This window comes from Kogia breviceps, chromosome 9 (assembly GCF_026419965.1).
Source record: "Kogia breviceps isolate mKogBre1 chromosome 9, mKogBre1 haplotype 1, whole genome shotgun sequence".
In the NCBI taxonomy this organism is placed as follows: domain Eukaryota; kingdom Metazoa; phylum Chordata; class Mammalia; order Artiodactyla; family Physeteridae; genus Kogia; species Kogia breviceps.
This window is the reverse complement of record NC_081318.1, coordinates 54,436,059-54,456,066: the sequence shown is the minus strand read 5'-3', so window position 1 is coordinate 54,456,066 and position 20,008 is coordinate 54,436,059. Positions and strand designations below refer to the sequence as shown.

The 20,008-nt window shown below is 37.7% G+C and overlaps 1 protein-coding gene and 1 long non-coding RNA gene across 3 annotated transcripts in view; one reads left to right on the top strand and one right to left on the bottom strand.

Moving 5' to 3' along the window:
* The window catches only part of LOC131762415 (uncharacterized), a 37,451-nt gene extending 18,237 nt beyond the window's left edge, over positions 1-19,214 (bottom strand). The window contains exons 1-6 of the long non-coding RNA XR_010842213.1: positions 18,498-19,214; positions 15,617-15,810; positions 12,823-12,914; positions 12,036-12,180; positions 7,558-7,631; positions 5,948-6,000 (exon numbers count right to left, since the gene is read on the bottom strand). This is a non-coding gene — a long non-coding RNA (uncharacterized lncRNA). The remainder of the gene's footprint in view (positions 1-5,947; positions 6,001-7,557; positions 7,632-12,035; positions 12,181-12,822; positions 12,915-15,616; positions 15,811-18,497) is intronic.
* Positions 1-20,008, top strand: part of FAM237B (family with sequence similarity 237 member B) — a 61,342-nt gene that overhangs the window by 33,103 nt on the left and 8,231 nt on the right. Inside the window, exon 4 of one of the 2 annotated variants that reach the window (XM_067042483.1) lies at positions 1,781-1,891. The exons of the other annotated variant lie outside the window; for it this stretch is intronic. The gene's annotated coding sequence lies outside the window, so the exon portion shown is untranslated. The remainder of the gene's footprint in view (positions 1-1,780; positions 1,892-20,008) is intronic. 2 annotated transcript variants of the gene reach the window in all.

The following is a 20,008-nucleotide window of genomic DNA, read 5'->3' as shown; positions in this document are numbered from 1 at the left end:
ACTAATGGGCCTATCCCCTCAGTAGCACAAAATCAAAAAGACACAGGTTGGCCATCCTGCACTGCAGCAACATGTACCGTAGGCAAGGCTTGGACAAAACCAAAATGTCCATCCACAGAACAATGCACCAAGAAGAAGGGGTCCATGTACACAATGGAATAGTACTCCGTTGAAAAATATAAATTCGATTTTAAAACCAAATGTAAGTAAGGAGACATCAGCTTTGGGGGATTTCCCCAGACACATTCCACTGTAATTTAGAACCGAGGAACGCCACTGGCAGGAAGGTCTGTTTCACTAGTTACCAGAGTGGAGACGCAGAAATGCTGCCGCCCTCTGACCGTTACCTGCAACAGCAGCTTGCAAACCTGTGCTAATGGTCATTTCATATGCACATGTAGTGGGGGGCTCGAAATGAAACCTGCCCTCAACATGTCTTGAGAGTGGCATTGGCCAAAATATTTCAAAATGTGACACATATTTCAAGAAAAGAATCTGATGAGGTAAGCTGTACACGCAGTTTGAAGAAAAAAAGGACATCCCTAAAAGCTCAACTTCAAGGGTTTGTGAGACGCATGCAAGTCCAACCACAAAGACGTATCAGCTCACACCAGTCAGAGGAACCATCAGCAAGAAAACTACAAACAATAAATGCTGAAGGGCTTGTGGAGAAGTGCATACCCTCAACCTAAAGTGGCACTTAACCTGGTAAGAGCCACTAATGAGAACAGAATGGAGGTGCCTTTACAAGGTAAACATTGAGCGACGAGATGATCCAGCAGGCCCACTCCTGGACCTGTAACCTAAGAAGAAACAATTGGAAAGACACGGGCAGGCAAATCTGCACTGCAGCAGTATTACAACAGCGAAGACACGGAAGCACCCAAAAAGTCCATCACCAGATGACTGGACAAAGAAGAATTGGGACATGTACAGATAGAATATTGGCCAAGGAAAAACATGAAACAATGGCATTAGCAGCACCACAGGTGAGGCTAGAGTTAAACACAGAACTTGCAGTAAGTCAGAAAGCAAAAGACACATATGCTATGATATCACTTGTAGGTGTTACCTACAAATTGATATCACTGAAGATATTTCCACAGAAAAACGCAATCACAGATTCAATAGACAGACTTGTGGTTCACCAATGGAAAGGTGTGAGGGTTGTATACATCAGCAAATCGGGTTTAACCGAGCTATAAAAACACAGGTGAAAGGTATAATCACCAAAAACCTACGGAATACCAAGGGAAGAGTACTCAACATTGTGTCATAAGCTACACGGGAGAAGGATCCAAAGAAGAATAGATATATGTTTCTGTGTAAAAGAGCCACATCTTTCACACCGACAACAAGCATAACATTGTAATCAAACTTGCTGTGATAAAAAAGAAAAATTAAATTAAAAAACCAGCGAGAAGTAGTGAGACACAAACCTAAGGGGCTTTCTCCTGGCACACTCCATTCTAATTTACAACCTAGAACACGACTTCCATGGAGGCTCTGTTGCCTCAGTAAGCTGAATTGGTAAAGGAGAACTGCTGCCGCCTTGTGGCCGTTTCTCAAAACAGCAGCTTTTAACCCGGCGCTGATGGTCACTTGATGTTCCACATAATTGCAGGCCTGTAAAGGACACCTGCCCTCAAAACAAATCATTGGGTCGTAAATCGAGAAAAAAACTCAAAAGATGTGCACCTTTGAAAACGACAATTTCAAGAGGCATAATTTATGCACACTTTGTCTTCTGTTTCTTTCTTTTTCTTGTGTGAAATAAAAGGGCATGGAAAAATGCTCCACATCAGGAATGAATAAAGCTATGCCAATCCAGTCTACAGAAACGTTCACCCACAGCCGTCAGAATGACCATCAGCAACAAAGTCCACAAAGAGTAAGTGCTGAAGGGGTTTTAGAGAAATCTGTACCCTCTAGCTGCTCGTGGGATGTAACCCGGTAACAGCCAGTAGTGTGAACCGAATGGAGGTGCGTTTAAAGGTACAAATTGAGCTACCATGTGATCGGATAGGCCCACTAATGGGCCTATCCCCTCAGTAGCACAAAATCAAAAAGACACAGGCTGGCCATCCTGCACTGCAGCAACATGTACCGTAGGCAAGGCTTGGACGAAACCAAAATGTCCATCCACAGAACAATGCACCAAGAAGAAGGGGTCCATGTACACAATGGAATAGTACTCCGTTGAAAAATATAAATTCGATTTTAAAACCAAATGTAAGTAAGGAGACATCAGCTTTCGGGGATTTCCCGACACATTCCACTGTAATTTAGAACCGAGGAACGCCACTGGCAGGAAGGTCTGTTTCACTAGTTACCAGAGTGGAGACGCAGAAATGCTGCCGCCCTCTGACCGTTACCTGCAACAGCAGCTTGCAAACCTGTGCTAATGGTCACTTCATATGCACAAGTAGTGGGGGGCTCGAAATGAAACCTGCCCTCAACAGGTCTTGAGAGAGGTATTGGCCAAAATATTTCAAAATGTGACACATATTTCAAGAAAAGAATCTGATGAGGTAAGCTGTACACGCAGTTTGAAGAAAAAAAGGACATCCCTAAAAGCTCAAATTCAACGGTTTAGGAGAGGCATGCAAGTCCAACCACAAAGACGTATCAGCTCACACCAGTCAGAGGCACCATCAGCAACAAACTACAAACAATAAATGCTGAAGGGCTTGTGGAGAAGTGCATACCCTCAACCTAAAGTGGCACTTAACCTGGTAAGAGCCACTAATGAGAACAGAATGGAGGTGCCTTTACAAGGTAAACATTGAGCGACGAGATGATCCAGCAGGCCCACTCCTGGACCTGTAACCTAAGAAGACACAATTGGAAAGACACGGGCAGGCAAATCTGCACTGCAGCAGTATTACAACAGCGAAGACACGGAAGCACCCAAAAAGTCCATCACCAGATGACTGGACAAAGAAGAACTGGGACATGTACAGATAGAATATTGGCCAAGGAAAAACATGAAACAATGGCATTAGCAGCACCACAGGTGAGGCTAGAGTTAAACACGGAACTTGCAGTAAGTCAGAAAGCAAAAGACACATATCCTATGATATCACTTGTAGGTGTTACCTACAAATTGATATCACTGAAGATATTTCCACAGAAAAATGCAATCACAGATTCAATAGACAGACTTGTGGTTCACCAATGGAAAGGTGTGAGGGTTGTATACATCAGCAAATCGGGTTTAACCGAGCTATACAAACACAGGTGAAAGGTATAATCACCAAAACCCTACGGAATACCAAGGGAAGAGTACTCAACATTGTGTCATAAGCTACACGGGAGAAGGATCCAAAGAAGAATAGATATATGTTTCTGTGTAAAAGAGCCACATCTTTCACACCGACAACAAGCATATCAGCTACTGATATCTAACAAAAAATTACATGGTATGATAATTTAAAAAAATATGAAAACCACAAATACAATTACATCCAACAATTTTCATGATATTTCAATTATAAACAGTTCTTAATTTGTGATTACCACTGCATCTCTATAAAGCCAATATACCTTTAAAACAAAATTAATGTATTAATAATCAAAGTCCTTTGTTATAAGAAATTAGTCCCATTTTTTACTTTAACAATCTAGGAATTTTATGGCTTAGTTTAACATTTACTAATCACATAAATTCTCTTTAGAATTCCATAAATTATATTGTTCAGTATGAACTTTTCAAAGAATTTCAATTTTCTAAATTCTTAAAAGTATACAAGGATATTAATTCAGCAGACATTGACTTAGTATAGCTCCGTAGTTTTAAGTTTTTTATTCTATACGTAAGTGGTTATTTGGTACCATTGTTTCTTTATTGTTCATATTCTACCAGAACTATTAACAACTCTTAAAAAGTAAGGGAAATAGTGTTACTATACTCCTTTTGGAGGTTATAAGAGTTACTAACCATTATTCTACAATTGTGGTTTTCAAACCTCACTGCACATCATAATTATGTAAGAAACTTTTCTAAACTACAGATGCTCAAGCCCTATCCCCAAGCGGTTTGGTTTCAAATCACTGGGGCCCATGCTTCATTTATCATTGTTGTTCTTAAGCTATACAGATGATTCTGATGTACAGTAAGGGATGAGAAACACTGCTCTACACATCCTGCCTGTGTGGTTAAAAATTTCAGTTTTAAAGTTGGAGCTATGTGGGGCTTCCCTGGTGGCGCAGTGGTTGAGAGTCCGTCTGCCGATGCAGGGGACACGGGTTTGTGCTCCAGTCCGGGAAGATCCCACATGCCGTGGAGCGGCTGGGCCCGTGAGCCATGGCCGCTGGGCCTGCGTGTCTGGAGCCTGTGCTCCGCAATGGGAGAAGCCACAACAGTGAGAGGCCAGCGTACCGCAAAAAACAAAACAAAACAAACAAACAAAAAGTTGGAGCTATGTGACAAAGCAATGTACATGTAGGTCTCATGTCCTGAAATTCTCTTCAGAGGTTTTCTACTGATTTCCCTTAAAAATTACCAATAATGTTGTCTTTTCCTCTAAATATTGTTCTCTAAATTCATATTATCCTGCACTTATAATTTTATTTAACATTCTATATAATTGTCAAAGTTTTAAAAAATTTTTACTGCTATGCCACTATTATAAATATTCTCCTTCTATGTCTTTTGAATTATGTCAATGGATTATATGAAAGTATACTGATACATGATCACTTTAAGCCCATACTTTACATGACATGTATCTAGTATCATACAGAATAGTTTCGCTGCCTTAAAAATCCTGTGTGCTGCCTATTCAACCTTTCTTTCCTCCTAATCCTCGGCAACCATTGATCTTTCTGCTATTTCCATAGTATTGCCTTTTTTTTTTTTTTTTTTTTTTTTGCTGTACGCGGGCCTCTCACTGTTGTGGCCTCTCCCGTTGCGGAGCACAGGCTCCAGACGCGCAGGCTCGGCGGCCATGGCTCACGGGCCCAGCCACTTCGCAGCATGTCGGATCTTCCCAGACCGGGGCACAAATCCGTGTCCCCTGCATCGGCAGGCGGATTCTCAACCACTGCGCCACCAGGGAAGCCCTTTTTCCAGAATGACATATAGTTGAAATCACACAGTATGCAGCTTTTACAGATTGGCTTCTTTCACTTAGTAATATGCACTGGAGGTTCCTTTGTGTCCTTTCATGGCTTGATGGCTCATTTCTTTTTAGTGTTGAATGACATTCCATTATTGAGATGTACACAGTTTATTTATCCATTCACCTACTGAAAGACATCTTGGTTGTTTCCAAGTTTTGGCAATTATGAACAAAGCTGCTGCAAACATCCGTGTGCGGGCTTTTGAGTGGACTCAAAACTGAAAACTGTAAGTTTTCAGTTTATTTGGGTAAATACCAAGGGATGCACCTGCTGATCATACATTACATATCTTTAAAATTTTGTTACTTTCCTTTTTAATTTGTTTTTATTCTAATTATTCAAAAGTTCTTCCGTAGCAAGGGAAAATAAATTTTAATAGCTAGTTAAGACGAGGATCCCATTCAACTAAAAAAAAATTTTTTTAAACAGTAAGTTGGAGTAAAATTACATCCATGAACTTTAGAAAATGTTTTTAGGAAATGAAAATCAATAATCAAATATGGCCGTAAAATATGGATTGATAAAATATGCAATGAGGACAAACTGATTAAGGCAATTAAGATATAATCAATGTTGTAACAACAAACTGGACCCAAACTTTAGAAGAACAAGAAATTATGCTCTTATACAATATTTTTACTCTGATAGTGGTCAGCAGAATTGATTTGATCATGGTTTCACTTATTAAAAAAAAACTTATTAAAAACAAACTCCTGCTACTCTTTCCCCCTAACACCACAGAAACTGCCAAATATTATAAAATCTAAGCACTAAGGCAAGTACTTTCATTATTAACCAAGTGTCTTATTTTAAAAATACCCACCTGTTTGAAATCACTATACATAATTTTTCCGAGTTCAGGCTTTAATGTTGTAACTAAAAGAAAAACAATAATAAATTGAGGCTAGAATAAAGGTTTATACTCTCAAAATTGTCTTATCGTCATGTATAGAATATATAATATTTCGTTTCTATGAACAACCTAATTCAGATTATGTTCTCATTTGTTGAAATTAAAGGTATAATTATCTTTGCTATTTATAATATACTTGGAAAAGGACAAAATATAGATTTTTATAATCTTCGAAAGCACAGGTGTAATCTAATTAGTGGGCCTCAAAGTCCCTGTCTCAAACTTTAAGGAGCATGGTAAAGGTACTGAAGGTGGGGGCAGAATTTAGGTTTCTATCACTTGGGCTGTGGATGAAATCTCTCTATGGTCCTTTCTCATTTAGTTATCCTCACGCTTCATCAATCCTGCCTTAGCCTCCTTCCTAGGACTTTTTGCTTTTCTTCTTTCCTTCTCAAGAATCCCCTGTATTGTAACAATAAATACTGGCCATGTGATTTATAGCAGTTAGTACAAAATTAACTCTACTTTATCAATTTTAGAATGGTTTAATTTTATTTTCCATGTTAATGTCATTTTGTGCCATTTTGTTTAATGATGGCAAGGATCCTATCATATTTATTCACTACTTTTAGTCTAAGCTTCCATTATATCTCATCCAGCTACTGCAATAGCCAGTTCTACTAACTGTTCTTTCCAGATCCATTTATGTCCCACACCAATCCATTTTCTACATTATACACCAATAGACCTTTTTTGAAAAGCAAATCTAATCACTGTTTTCCCTTGTTAAAAAGCTATCAACTGCTCTTAAGCCACAGAGATCAAATACAGCTTATATGGCCTATATCACAGGCCTCCACCTGCATCTCTAGCCTCATCTTGATTCCCTCTTCTCCTTACTACATGTTCTCTAGACAAACAAATCTACTCCCTGCCACCACAAAGTCTTTGTGTATATGCTATTTCCTTTGACTGAAAGACTCTCACCTCCATTGTCTGTCACCAATTAACTCATATTTATTGCTCATATCTCAGCTCCACCATCACACTTCCCCAAAGAAATCTAAAGCAGTCACCCACACTCTTTCATAGAACCATATTATATTCTCTTATATTCATTAGTGAGATATGTGCCTTCCCCCACTTGTCTGTAAGTTCATTAAAAATCAAAACAAAAGAAGTATTCACTTCTTCTTACCAGTCTTTGTAACTCCAGAACTTATTGTATTGATAGTTCCTAGAAATAAATACTTGCTGAATGAATGAAAGAACTGATCTCTGCCTTCGTAGCATTTATCACAGTGTTTGATAAAGGGTAGGTGCTCATAAAATCGTTAACTAAACTGAATAATGATTATACAACAGACAAATAAATGCAACAAAGTGTCTAATAAGCAGTACTAGGAACTTTGCTGAGAGCTATAAAGGTTTCAAAGATTAATGGGAAATACATGTACTCTGTCTGCCAAGAGTTTTCAAACTAACGCTACCCCAGTTATCATTTTTTTCATACTCGAAGAAAGATTAGTCTTTAAAAATTTACCTCTATACGTTAAAAAAACAAAACAAATTATACTTACATGCATAATCTGCAATTGCAGGTTTTGCATGAGAAATCTTACTTAGCAAAGAGGATTTTCCAGCATTTGGGAATCTGAAACAAGAAAATAAATTTATACATTACAACTAATATCAGCATTATAAATACTTATCTCTGAATTCCTAACATTTCAAGAAGCAGACTTCTTGAATATTGCTGGGATTAAGAGTAGACTATAAATTTAAAATAATCTGGAAAAACTTGAGGAACAAAATATACTTACAGAAAAGGTAAAGATAAATTTATGGTGAACACTAAAGATGTTTCAGTATTGACAGTAAATCAAGTAATGTTAAAAGAAAACAGGTTGTAAGTCATAGAAAAACAAAAAGAAACTAATAAAAATACCTGCAATTCACTATCTCTAGCCAAATATTGACAAAATATTTCTTATATTGTTTTGTGGATTTTTAAAAAAAAACATTTTAAATGGACATTTCAATAGAAAAGTAATGAATCCTATTTAGCCATCACCTAGCTTAAACAAATATTAATACATTCTTAATAATTTTTCTAAAGTTGGTTTCTTTAAATAGAGACCCAAATAAAGTGTGCATATTACAACTGGTTGATGTGCCTTTCAAATTTCTTTTGGTACAGGTTCCCTCTCCAGGTTGTTTCCCTTTGCAATTTTATTTTTAAAGAAACTGGGCCATTTGTCCTGTAGTTTCTTTGCCATAGTCTGGATTTTTCTGCTGATGCCCATGATGTCATTTAACATGCTCCTATAAATGGGTAGATATGAAGCCTTGATCAGATTCAGTTTTGATGCCATTTTTTGCTGAAAGACTATTCACAGTTGGTTGGCCTCCTTTTAAACTGAATTATATAAGGTGAATGCATTTCAAGGGTGTAGTGTAATTTACTTAACTAATTTCTTATTGTTAGGCATTTAAGTGGTCTCAAATTTTTTACTGTTATAAATAACTCTGCAAAAAATACACATACAGCTAGAAAGACATACACCAATGTTAAGTCACCTTAACATCAAATGGTGCGATTAACATTCAACTCTTTTTTTTTCTGTAAATGAGCACTAATTATTTGTCAAGTTTTTTTAAAAAAAACTTTAAATGCTGACGTGAACCTTTACATATACCTTTAATTTCTTTCCTGAGGTAAATTTCTAGATAAGGAAATACTAGATTAAACTATATTCCTATTTTAAAGGCCTTGATTTTATTGCTAAATATCCCTCAAGAAAGGTCCAAAATGGATGAAAGAAAGTATTAGGAATGGGGGCCACTTAAGAGATGATTTCCTAAATTTCATTCAGATATTTTCATTAAATTTATTCAACCAATGGGAATGTAAATTGGTGCAGCCACTATGGAAAACAGTATGAGGTTCCTCAAAAAATTAAAAATAGAACTACCATATGACCCAGCAATTACACTTCTGGATGTTTATCCAAAAAAAATAAAAACCAAAAACACAAACTCAAAAAGATATATGCACCTCATGTTCACTGCAGCATTATTTACAATAACCAAGATGTGAAATCAATCTAAGTGTCCATCAATGGATGAATGCATACAGAAAATGTGTGTGTGTGTGTGTGTGTGTGTGTGTGTGTGTGTATCAATGGGGGGGGTTACAAAATGGGCAAAGGCAGTGAAAAGGTAAAAAAAAAAAAAAAAAAATCCAGTTGTGGGGAATCCCCTGGCAGGACAGTGGTTAGGACTTTGCACTTCCACTGCTGAGGGCTTGGGTTCAATCCCTGTTTGGGGAACTAAGATCCCACAAGCCACATTGTGTGACATTGTGTGACCCCCCCCCAAAAAAAAATCTAGTTGTAAAAAAAATGTCATGGGGATATAATGTACAGCATGGTGATTACAGTTAATAATACAATATTGCATATTTGAAAGTTGCTAGGAGAGTAAATCTTAAAAGTTCTCATCACAAGAAAAACATTTGTAACTATACATGGTGACAGATGTTAACTAGATTGATGGTGGTGATCATTCTGCAACATATACAAATATCAAATCATTACACTGTACACCTGAAACTAATATAATGTTATATATCAATTATATCTCAAATTAAAAAAATTATCCAATAAATATTTATTCAGCACTGACTCGGGTCAGGCAATATACTAGGCAGGAGAAATATAGCAAGCAATCAATAAGACAGACATGATCCCTGTCTTCACAGTTTTCATTCAAATCAAGATCTTTCAAAACTCTGCCCAATTTTCATTTGGAATAATGATGTAATATTTTACAAATATTAATTTGGAATTTGATAAAAATGTATATGTTCTTAATGGAGATTTTTAACAATTTTTCTCATTAAAATATTTCTATAATAAATTTAGAAAAAAACTATGTGAGATTTCTTAATGACTCGTTTCCCCTGGAAATACAGTATTTTCTTATATCCTGTTACACTTAGGCTCTTGTAACTTTTTGAAAAGCAAATTGCAATCATTTTTGCCAGATTATCATTAGTTGGACTTGCTTATTTCTAATATCCTCATATTTTCATAACAATGATTAAACAGAAAAATGCAAGCAACTATTTCCAAAGAGATCAAAATACAAGAAGAAAAAGGAAGCTACCAGGTGAAGGACAGATACCTGAGATTTTTATTGACAAGTACCTAATGAAAATTTTAGAGGCTGAAATCCAACCTATGCAAAGACCAGATTTGAAAACAGTACAAGTGTATTAGTTATATGATACCTTTCTTCTAATGTTCAGTTCATTCCTGAAGCCGGCTAAAAGGACATCTGCTTATACTGGTATTCACATTAGCAACTTTTAAAGAATAGTTACCTAATTTAAAAGCACTAGCATACATGTTAGTATCCAAGACCATCCGGCCAGCCTCCAGAGGATCTGAGATTCTAACCCAAACAGTCTCACTTGAGTCTCCCGTCGCCATCCCACTTTTACTCACTACTCAGCCTTGCTATGTTCTTCTTAGGCTGTAAAGGTGTCTCTATGGAACCTGAAACATATTTTCCTACGAAATGAGAAAGTGAATGGCTGGATTCTCAGTCTTATCCACAAAACCCTATCAAGTCCATAACGTTCCTAAAAATATATAGTATTACAGAACCTATGACTCATAACCCTCATAACTATGTTTCATTGAAAATATTAAGTGCGAATGGCAAGCTTAAATGCCAGGATCACATCTTTCTCTGTTACAATTTCAGCAGGAATGAGGCTTCTGTGAACTCCAAGCCACTGCTGGTAAGACCTAAACAGGCATGGAAAGAGGTGAGGGATTCAGAGTGAAGAGTGTGGTAAAGAATAAGTGAGATGCAGGAAGAGGAAGATGAAAAGAGCTTAGAAAGAAACTATGGGAAAGCGAGGCATGGAACAGGCAGCTGGAGTAAAGCAGCAGTTTCCCCTCCCTTTTCCTGAGGCCTTCCATCTGACTATTGTGCAATGCTATAGGGGGACTTAGGAGAGGAAGACAGAGAGGGAGAGGACACACGCAAAGCTGAAGTTTTCCCTTCCTTTACCTACTTTCTATCTTGCTATCTATCTCCCTCCATTTATGTGCCAGCACTGCAAACCCTACAGCTAAGTAGCATTGTTTGATGAAAGAATGGAGGCTGGTGGAAGACGACAACACTGGAAGGTCTGCAGCACTGAGAACGGACAGCTCCTAAACAGAGAGTGAAGGATAGGGAAATGGTCATAGCAAGATCCAGCTTAGTGCTCAATAGTGTGTAAAGTTGATGGTTGAGATCATCTGTACCAGCCTTTAGCCATCTGATTAATGATACTTCAATACCTCTATTAAGACTTGTAAGAATATCTTGGTCATTTTCCCCCTACTTTTTATTTCCTTCTATACACTTTTTAAAATGTGGCTTGTTTGGATTTCTAATTTTATTCTTTAATACTTGGTAACATTCTTTTGTATTTGATTGATTTTTCTGTGTTTATTTATTGTCTAACATTTCCACTGCCCTGTTCAATTGCTATGATCTTTGACAAATGAATAGTGACTATGAAACTCTATGTTGGCAATATTAGCAGCATATTCTCTTTTTTTTAAGCAGCATATTCTTTTATTTTTTTTATTTATTTTTTATTTTTTTAACATCTTTATTGGAGTATAATTGTTTTACAATAGTGTGTTAGTTTTTCCTTTACAACAAACTGAATCAGTTATACATATACATATGTTCCCATATCTCTTCCCTCTTGCGTCACCCTCCCTCCCATCCTCCCTATCCCACCCCTCTAGGTGGTCACAAAGCACAGAGGTGATCTCCCTGTGCTATGCAGCAGCTTCCCACTAGCTATCTAACTTACATTTGATAGTGTATATATGTCCCTAAGCAGCATATTCTTAAAGTACACAAAAAATACACAAAATTCCATAAACTAGAAATAATGCTGGCCCCAAATTACCATTTATATTTACTTCCTATTCATGAACTATCTCTCTGAAAGTATAAGAATAAAAATATGAATGATACTTACCCCACTAAGCCTATATCAGCTATAAGTTTTAGATCAAGGTGAATTACTCGTTTCTGGCCTTTCAATGGTAAGAAATTTGTAAGTAATTTACCACCAAGACCTCCTTCAGCTACCAAAATTCTGTCTTTCTCTTTATTGAGTTCTCCTTAAAAAGAGAGATAAAGATACTTAAAGCAAAGATTAGTAAGTGGAGCTAATCATTAATGACATTTTTCTTTCAGAAACAGATGCCAGGAAATTCCAGTTTAGAAATCTAAAGGGCTAAACAATAGCATCAAGTTTCTATTAAAAATCTGACCCCGAGAAAACACTTTTGCAAGTGGCTGAAAAAATGCTAGTTATTTGTTTTAAAACCGAGTAAATACTCTTACATCTTTAAAATAATTTTAAATCTAGCAGCTAATTCTGAACTGCTATGTTTTTGTTTTTGTTTTTTTGTGGTACGTGGGCCTCTCACTGTTGTGGCCTCTCCCGTTGCGGAGCACAGGCTCCAGACGCACAGGCTCAGTGGCCATGGCTCACGGGCCTAGCCGCTCCGCGGCATGTGGGATCTTCCCGGACTGGGGCACGAACCCATGTCCCCTGCATCGGCAGGAGGATTCTCAACCACTGTGCCACCAGGGAAGCCCTGAACTGCTATGTTTTTAAAAGCTGTTTTATAAACTAGCAGCTAAAATACTTAACGTTTAAAAAAAATCCTGAAACTTAAGAGGTGCTATTCCTCACAGATCTCAATTTTAGAAAATGAGCACATTTTTCACAACCTTAGAATCTACAATACACTTACCTATAATTTTACCATTTTCATCAGTTATTGAAATACCCACGGGTACAGGAATTTCACAGTCTTTTCCTTTGGAGCCTTTCAGTGCACTAACTCTATAAAAAAATAAAGCTAAATTAACATAAAGAAAATCTGCTAGATTACATGGTTGATGTTTCAAGCAAATACAATGGTATACAAAGAAGACTAGCAACCAATTCTTATAATGCAGATGTTAAATGGCCAAATAATGGAGAAAAAATAAAATTATCCCTATTTATTTATTTGCATTTTAGACTACTGTATCTCAATAAAAATAATATTAAGTAATGATTTAAGTTACCAAGCTAACTACCAAAAGTCATTTTAACTCATAATGAACTAAAATACTGTATGTTTGAAAGGAAGAGATCATTGCAACATGAATAAACTAGAAAAAAAATGGAAAATCCAGTGAATAACAAGGCTTTTTAAAAAATGACCTGAAATGAGAGTACTTTAATTATAGGAGGCTCATATGGTAATTCTTAAACTGCTCAAGAAAGGATAAAGTGGTACAAGCTTCTAACTAGTAATTCCACTTCTGGGAATTTATCCTAAAAAAAAAGAAATTGAACAACCATGTAAACTATTATATACACAAAGATGTGTACTGCATTGTGACAGTAACAGTTAAAAAAAATCAATAATTACCTAAATAGATGAATGACAAAATAATTTACGTTATTTCCAATACTGTAAGACTATGCAGCCATGCTTAACAATTTTCTGGGATGGAAAAAAAAAAGTTAAAAGAGAAAGTTGCAAAATTTTGTGCTCTTGTTTTTGTATCCCCCAATTTTACAGACACATTTAATTACATTTGGGTAGAGACACACAAAAGTCTTAGAAAAGTCATGAAAAGGTTAATAGTGGTTATTTCCGGGTAGAACAAGTCTCGGAAGGGGAATAAGATTTTGCCAGATAATCAAGGCAAGAAAGTGTTGGCAAAGAGAAAGAAAACCAAACCAAAAAAAAAAAAAAAAAAAACCAAAAAACAAAAAACACTCACACACATCCCGGATTAGGAGGGAACAAGGTATTTGGTGAAACAATAGTTATTTCTAGCATAAGCATAGCAGAAGTGGGGTGGAAGACACTGCAGTCCAGATCACAAAGAGCCTGATATGCTATGTTAGAGTTTGAATATTATCTTAGATTGATGGGGAACACTGAAGAATTTTAAATATGCAAGTGACATTAATAAATTGGTGTTACAGAAAAAGCACTGTAGACATAATTGGAAAAAGAATGGATTGGAGGTGATGACTGAGACTGGAGAAGGAGACCAATTTGGAGAATACTGCAGTATTTCAGAAATGACGAAGGTCTGGCTTGTACCTATCTTTCTAGTCTCATCTTCCTCTACATTCTGTGTTTTCTGCATTCCAGCCACACTGACCTTCTTTTAGTGTTTTATACTGGTGTTTGTCTTCTATCACTGGGCCTTTGTTCATGTTGTTATCTTTCCTGTAATGCTTTCTCCTCCCCTTCATCCAGTTGGCTCCTATTAATCCTTTAGATTTAAGCCTCTACATTCTAAAAATTCCAACACACAATCGCAGTAACTGTTCTATTTAAATCTTCTTAACATTTAAACGTTATAGACCATCTTTAGCATATCACTTATCTAAACACAAAATAAGGTTGGAATTACAGCAACCTTAATTTTCAAAAGAAATTATTAAATGATGAAAAAATTTTCTTTAGGATATAAACTGCAGTTATTTTCTACCTGTAACATCAAAATAATAAAATGACATTCTGATCTTACAACTCTGATTACTGAATTCTAATATAGGGCTCTCAAAATTTGCCCTGTAAAGACTATTCATAAACAAAAATGCTCAAAAGAAATTTAAGGGGTTTCTCCAAGGATTCCTCTACCAGCAGAGGATGCTGGTGGATATTTGGGGCAGGATAATTTGTTGTTGTTGTTGGGGTCATTCCTCACCCTGCGTTACAGGGTGTTTAGCCTATATCCAGACTCTACCCCTTGCTTACACTCATCCCCCAAGCAAGTGCCACATTCCATCCTCTACGATTGTGACAAATAAATATACCCAAACACTTCCTTGGGAAAGGGAAAGAAAAAAGGAACAGAAAGCTTAACTTTTATACCAACACCTCATAAGGAACAACAGAATGACAGAGGCCTGAGGAACCATAGCCTGCATTTTGATGGAAGCTTTAAGAATTTTTTTCTTTGTTTTCTTTACAATGAAAGAAAAAATTCTTCTCATATGTTGAGGCCAACATAATATGTTCCACAGAAAATAGCAAACATTAACAAAAAACAAAGGGAAGATTTTGCTGTCACAGAGAGAAAATCAAAATAGAGGCAAAAGGAAAACATTCAAGAGATGCAGCAAAAAACAGGCTCTAAATTTGAAGTACTGCCTACAAGATGCTGGCAGAACTATGGGTGGCAGTGGGGTGGAGTAGCCAGTTAAGATTCTAGAAAGTTTCCTAAAGACTGTCAAAGATAATTTTAGAAGAAAACAGTGGGGATTCAGATCATTTTCTGGTTCTACAAAGAAAGTATAAAAGAATATAAACAGACACTGGGAGAAGAAAAGGATAAAAAGTTTAAAAACATCAGAACATTCCATAGTACCTATCTTTTATATTTACTAGAGACAAAAATAGTAGATTTTTGCTCAGTTACAAATCCAGGATATTATTTACTTCAAATTACCAATTAAATTTTTATCTCAACTTTTTTTTCTTCTTCCGGGGGGAATTAATTTCATACAAAGCCATTCAGTTAAATACTTACCGACTGTTTGCTCCTTCTCCAGCCACAAACCGTTTCTGAGGATATTTATCTTTAAGTCGTTTTAAAGTCATTTTGTTATGGGCTACAACCCAGACGTCACCACCTTTTCCACCTTCTCCACCTAAGCGCGGGTAGCCCATTCCACCACTTCCTCCCCTAGTGAAGAGTCTCAGGTTATCAATGAAGTCTCCATACTTAAAAAGAGAAGGAGGACATTTGTATACCACATGTGCTTACCAATTTTGAACTCCTTTCTAATTCTTTGTTGCCACTAAAACTCCTAAAAAAAATGGCTTTCCGTATACCACATTTATTGTCTTTTCTTAGTTTACCTCCTGTCTGACCTCACTTTCCCATTAGATTAACGCTCTTAAGACCCTGTTTTTCACTATCAGTTGTTGTCCTTCTAATACCGAAGGTCTCTGACACTGGCCCACTTTTCAATCTAGACTTTTTCCCCTAGGTGATCTCAGTTTGTACCAGTAACTATCACCTAGGTGAAATATTCTCTATCCCAGTTAGTTGGACATCTCCACCAGATGTGAGCTTAATAGTATAAAACAACTGAGAACGAGATCAGTATTGAACTTATATTTGAAACCCCTCAAATATATAACTTGTTCTTAGGTATTGAAAGGATAATAGTCAGCTAAATACATGTTATATAACAAAACCAAACTTTTCCCTAGGTAAATTCTGTTCCTCCAATGTTCTCACAAATAATGAAACGATAGTTTATCTACTCGCTGAGACCACATATGGGGATCTTAGACTATACCTGCTTCTCTTCCCCAAGCCCTTCTATCTTTCCTTTTTTGGCACAATTAACTACCCTAGTATCTTGATCATTACATTAGCTCCTAACTGGTCTTTCAATGTCTAGTCATTCCTTCCTCAACACATCCTCTGTCTCACTGCGGAGCGATTTTTCTGACAATGGATCTGATCTCTCAACATGTTTCTCCCTTACTCAAAAACCATTCATGTTTTTTTGCCGTTTATGAAATAAAGTCTAAAATTCTCAGTGCTATATTCAAAGCTCTTAACCTACCCTTCCCATTTCATTTCCATTCATTCAACCCCCCCCCCCAATATCCTCTTCCTCTCTTTGCTCTATGCTACACAATATACTGTCACTTCTCCATGGCATTCTGCTCATGCTTCTCCATCTACTTACAATGTCATTTGTTCTTTTCTATCATAAACCCATCTGAATGTCATATTTTCCGATGTCTTTCTTAATTCCTTTAACCAACACTTACCATTGATTTTCCTGGGCTCTCAGTAATTGGATTATATCTCTATTATTAGATCTCTAGAAATCATACACTGTATTTAGGGTTTATTTCTGTTTCCCTCACTAAATCAAGAACTTCGTGCAGGTAAGATCCTATGTCTTAACCCCCTGGGCTATCAAAATTCCTCACAAAGTAATTTCTTAAATTCATAATCTTCACATCTTTAATCATTTAGGATAGTTTTAAGTATCGAAAACATCTGGGAACTTTTTTCAAAAATGCATACACTCCACTGACCATTCTGATACTCTGGAGGAGGGAATGAGAATAGCGTAAGCCAGCACATTTATCAAAAGCTCCTTTGCTGATTCCGATAAATCTGTCTAGACTTGAGATTGCAGTGGATAGTTATACAGCAAAGATTCAAAGCACAGCTTTTCATTTGAGTAGGCAAATATAGTCACGAAACAGAGTACTGTATGAGTGGAAGGAATATACAAAACGTGAACTTAAGGGCTAACCAGAGTATTTTTCTCTGGAGGCTGACGAACTTATGCTTTGGCTGGATAGAGCTAGATCAGAAATGCATCACAGGTTAAGTGAAGAGGTAGATTCCCCTTGCAAACAACATCGACTGGAAGTGACTGTTATGGCAGTAAAGTTACACAACTAGCATTTAATAACATATCCAGCAAAAAATGCAGTAGTTCACTTTTTTAGCTTACAGATTAGTTATCCTATATGCCCAAGTACTATCTTTCACAAGTCTCTCTTCTTCTGACCACCTGTTTTCTGGAAAATAGAGGGTTGAATAAAGTAAAACTTTACTAACCATGGTATTACTAACCATGCCTTTCCTCCGACAAAAAGAAACCTCCTGTTTTTAAAGTTCCTTTCAATATGTGACACATTTTTTACTGCTCTAGATTTATCAGGTTCATAGATTTAGAACTCAAACTTAAAAGTAATATCTCAATCTCGTCCTTAGTAATAAGGTAATGACCAAACTTGATGACAGCAGGTTTCAAAAAACATTTCTAGTAAGGATGTTAAAGAGGTTTTTAAATTTGAAAAGCGACTGTAAATTTTTTACAGAAACGATTCTAAAACCCGCACTGCACAAAAGCTGACCTAGTTTCTTGCAAGAAGGCAAGTCAGTTACCTATTTTCGTTTACTGATGCAAAGTTGCCTTTAGAAAGCTCTTAATAACAATGCACTCAGTGAAAAAATATGTAAAAACAAGTTATGGATATTATTCCTTAAAAGGAGGAAAATACACTATTTGAGCCAAAAGAAAAAGTCAAACCTACACTTCACATACACCGTATTGCATGAACAGCAGGCAGTTACCCCAGCTCTTCATCCCACGTGCGCACAATTCCCTTGAAAAATCTCAAACCCTGTTCCAAACAACCGTCCTAACCATGCCCGGTAGACTAGACACGCCCTCCTCACCCTTTACAGGCCAAGCCCGACTCCTTGAGGGGCGAAAAGGAGAGGACTATGGTAGAAAAGAAGCAGGAAAGAGGCCCCCAGGAAGAAAACAGTGGTGAGGGATGGAGGCGAAGGAGAACCAGAGCCCTCAGGTGGGGCTAGAAGCACCAGGCATCGGACATCAGGCTGAGGGGCACCAATCACGGACCTTTCTGAGCAACACCCGACTGCAGGTCACCATGCCCGCGATGGGCGAGCATTCACACCCGCGGAAGCTGTTCGCACCGAAGTGCGGCGCACTCTTCTAACGTCATCACCACCCGCCGCTGTTATTTTGTATCCTCACTCTGACGCAGGACAGCCTCAGCGGCCGTAAGGCGCGCGCGCTCACGGAAACGTGCGCATGCGTTTTGCTGTGCCCCACGGGGAGTGGGAAGGCGGTGTCTGTTTAGAAGCAAGCGGGGTAAAACGGTGAGAAAATGTTGAGAGGCAATGTGACCGGGGGCAGTCGGATGTGGAGTAGGTGCCTCAGGAATATTTTGAGTAGGATGGCACTGGAGACTTTGCTGCCTTGGAGGAGTTTTTATGCTAATTAAGGAAACCACAAGATACCTCAATCTTTACTCTCGGCGAAGCAGAGTGGAAAAACAAAACAAAACACCTCCCACGGACAATAAAAGCAAACTCGTAAAAGACTCAGAAACTCAACTGGGAAAAAAGCTGTTAATTCGTTGACTAGCTGAGTGATATCCAGCAAAATCTTCCAAGAGACAATGAATTTAAAATTTGGAATCCAAAGGTCAGGATCTGAGATCTGTAAGAATTTCACTGTGTTCTGTTGGGAAGGAATCTTGCAACTGTTTGTCAGGTAGTAGCTTCTAGGGGTCCGGTAGATACTATGGGTCATTATTCAACTCTCATTTGCAGCGCGCCTTTGTGAGAATTAGATTCCCTTTTCTCGAGCTGGGCAGGACCAGCAGAGTGACTGCGTCTCCGTCCGCCCCACCCACCCCGTCTTCCCCTGCCCTCGCGCAGTGGGCAGAGGTACACAGCCCTGCTAGGCGGCCCTGCACTACGCTGCCAGCCTGATAATCTTTATGAGCTCGAAACTGAGAATCCTTCTCCTGTTTCTACCCCTCACTTATGACAGTGATTGTTAGGAAATACACGGTGTAACAACTATCCCTTTCACTCTTGATTCCCTTCCTGCTACTGAACATCCCTGTACCCCACCCCTATCAATAAAACTATAATTGTCACTTAACCTGTAATGATTAATTAATCAGGAAATTAGGATGGGAATTCCCTGGCGGTCCAGTGGTGAGGACTCGGCGCTTTCTTTGCCGAGGACTCGGCGCTTTCTTTGCCGAGGGCCCGGGTTCAACCCCTGGTCAGGGAACTAAGATCCCACAAGCCACGCGGCAGGGGAAAGAAAGAAAGAGGCAGGGGAAAGAAAGAAAGAGAAAGAAAGGGAGACGGGGAGCGGGAGGGAGACCGAGAGGGAGGAAGGAAGGAAGGAAGAAATAAGGTTATTACTAAGTAGGTGTTTAGTTTAATCTTAGTAACATTTGCTGCCATTTGGATTATTATCTTTACTAGGTCTTACAATCTCAGAATTATGTTGAGCCCAATCTGTTTATTTATTTTCTAAGGTTTATTTTTTAAATTAGTGAACACAGGCCCAAATTGTTTTCCTTGTCAAAACTTTTACAAGGGAAC